Source organism: Anabrus simplex, chromosome 3 (genome assembly GCF_040414725.1).
Source record: "Anabrus simplex isolate iqAnaSimp1 chromosome 3, ASM4041472v1, whole genome shotgun sequence".
Classification (NCBI taxonomy): Eukaryota; Metazoa; Arthropoda; class Insecta; order Orthoptera; family Tettigoniidae; genus Anabrus; species Anabrus simplex.
In genome coordinates, this window is record NC_090267.1 from 445,291,399 (window position 1) to 445,294,697 (window position 3,299).

The window sequence follows — 3,299 nt, forward strand, 5'->3', positions numbered from 1 at the left end:
TCTCTTTACTTTGTAAAAGGCAGCATGATGCAGGACCAATAACTATCTACATCTAGCTAGTTGCTTTACGTCGCGCCGACACAGATAGGTCTTATGGCGACGATGGGACAGGGAAGAGCTGGGAGTGGGAAGGAAGCAGCCGTGGCCTTAATTTAGGTACAGCCCCAGCATTTGTCTGGTGTGAACATGGGAAACCACGGAAAACCATTTTCAGGGCTGCCGACAGTGGGGTTCGAACCTACTATCTCCCGAATACTGGATACTGGCCGCACTTAAGCGATTGCAGCTATCGAGCTCGGTCCAATAACTATCAGTGCTGCAAAATCAACTATTGCCTTAGGCTCATCAATGGTTTGGAAACATGGAGTTCATCTTCGTGCATGATAGTGCTCCGCGTCACAAAGCAAGGACTGTGTCCATGTTTCTTCTAGATAATGAATTTTTTTTTTTTTTTTTTTTTTTGCTATTTGGCTTACGTCGCACCGACACAGATAGGTCTTATGGCGACGATAGGATAGGAAAGGCCTAGGAATTAGAAGGAAGCGGACGTGGCCTTAATTAAGGTACAGCCCCGGCATTTGCCAAGTGTGAAAATGGGAAACCACGGAAAACCATCTTCAGGGCTGCCGACAGTGGGGCTCGAACCCACTATTTCCCGATTACTGGATACTGGCCGCACTTAAGCGACTGCAGCTATTGAGCTCGGTAATAATGAAATCAGAGTGCTCCCATGGCCAGGTAATTCTCCAGATATGAACCCCATGGAAAATTTGTGGGCAATTCTGAAGGAAAAACTGAAAAGCAAAAATGTTACTACCAAAGAACAACTGAAACGTGAATTAGCCGATATGTGGGATAATGGCACTGATGTACGTAAGGCATGTATACATCTTGTGGAAAGCATGCCTGAAAGGCTGAAAATGTTGATAAAGAACGGCGGGATGTATACGAGGTTCTCAAACTCTTAATGTTCCAATTGCAGTGTGTGACAACAGTAGGTAATGTAAAATATGTTTTTAAAAAATGGTCAAGAGTATAATAATTTGGCCACCTCTGCAATCTAGAAATTGTATACCACTACTTCTCCTACTCTGTCAACCAACGTTCTACGAACGGGACTCGAACCGTATAACCACTATGTCAGACGAGACTTGACCCGTCAACAATCACGGCTTCCAGAATAATAACAGAAAGAAGAAGAAGAGCACCGGGATAAGTAGCTCAGACGGTAGAGCGCTGACTTGCTGAGCAAGTTCGATCCTGGCTCAGTCCGCTGGTGTTTGAAGGTGCTCATATACGTCAACTTCGTGTCGGTAAATTTATCGGCACGTAAAAGAACTCCTGTGGGACTAAATTCTGGCACCTAGTCGTCTCCGAAAACCATAAAAGTAATTATGTATGTTCTCAACCCTAAGATTTGTTGGATCCTCAACAGCTCAACCATCGGCCGTTATAGATGGCCCAGGCGTCGCTGAAGAGACGTAGTGGAGAAATGAGGAGTGAGATAGTTTCCTGTCGCTTTCCTCACCGAGCCAGAAGTTGCCAGAAGTCCGCCAAGCCTACTGAAATGCATGCACCAATCGACCCTATGAGCAACTTTTTACACCATTCATAGCATAAGGAATGGTATTTTTAGCATCGCTCATACCTCAGTCACTTCCGTATTGCAAAGCCAAGGATAAGACAGACTGAGACGGAAGTATGAAAGTAACAAAATTGCTCTAGCCCATTGTAAACACTAGGTCCCGCCAGCAAAGGCATAAAACTAATTAGTAGAGCGTAAAATCAATGACATTACTATTAAAAGAAAAAGAGCCCTAACAAATCCTAGATGCTTGCGATGTAGCCAATGTCCCAAACAGGCGAAGAGTCAATGACCAGGCATCCTGGTCTAAGTTTATTCAAATCAATAAAACCTGAATCTGATCATCATCATCATCATCATCATCATCATCACCTGGTTTTCCTCCATGACACTCCATGTCCGAATCCAATATTCTCTTATAAAACCTATCCTCCATTCATCTTCCATGACCCCACCTCAAACGAATACAGTTTACCCCCTTGAAGTCATTTCTAACTTAGCCTTTATTCCCTCATTCCGAGTACTACCTGCCTTTGTTATCCCCTGTTTGTACCAGTATTCCTGAATTTTCCACCGAAATCTCGTCCTTTTTAATTATTCGCGTAAATATGTGAATATTTAACGAAAACATTCTAAATTAAGTGATTTCAATAGGAAGTTTCGTAATGCTCATACGGGAATAAAAATCAATTCTAATCGAAGTATTAAACGTTAAATCGAGAATTGTTTTGAATGAATAAATAGAGCCAAGAAAATAGCAACATATTTGTCAAAATTGGTTGTTCATTACAACTGTAAATGATTATTAATAATAATATTAATATTAATAATAATAATAATAATAATAATAATAATAATAATAATAATAATAATAATATACAAAATCCCCTGACAAAGCAGATCACGCACTACCTTAAACATTTGCCTCAATTTCCTACAGTCGTTCGCTAAGCCTTCCAGTCAGCACCTTTTCCTAGTTCTTCCAGATTCTTTTCAAGTTCCATTTTATATCCTTCTCTATGTCTGCCTGGAAGTCACTTCCCTTTTAAAATATACTTTTTCCATTGCTGCTCCACTTTCTGTTGACTTTTTGGTATTCTTGTGACATCACTGGTCCACTAAACCCTTCTGCTCCTAATTAGGCGTGTGATCCTCTTTCCTTTACGCCTCAAGCATCAGCATTTGTCCTTTGCCTGCTAATAGCATTATATGTTTCTTTCAGAGATATTCAGCATTTTTGCGGTCGCTTTCCTTGGGTGGCAATGTTTCGGAGACTTAGAGAACAAGAGGCCTCATAATTATATTGCAGGTCTTCATATCGTCGTTCATTGACGGTGAATTTCATTTCGAGGCTTTGGGGACAGAAATATAGTATCGGAGTCCTTAAATATTACTACTACCACTATTACTGCAACTCCTACTAATAATAATAAGAACGGAGTTACCTATGCCAGACAGTAAAAACGTGCCCGGTTAGAGGTTCGATTCCCAGCCAGCAAGTGGAAAAATTTAAGATAGACTTCCTCGTAAGGGAAGGACACATGACAGTAGGGTTCACTCAGAAATGAATGCCAGGTTACATCCTGCGAGCAAAAGTGGTTGAGCATACTACTGCAAGCCCTGATGGCGTGTACGAATAGGGCAATGTGGTTATTATTATTATTATTATTATTATTATTATTATTATTATTATTATTATTATTATTATTAATTA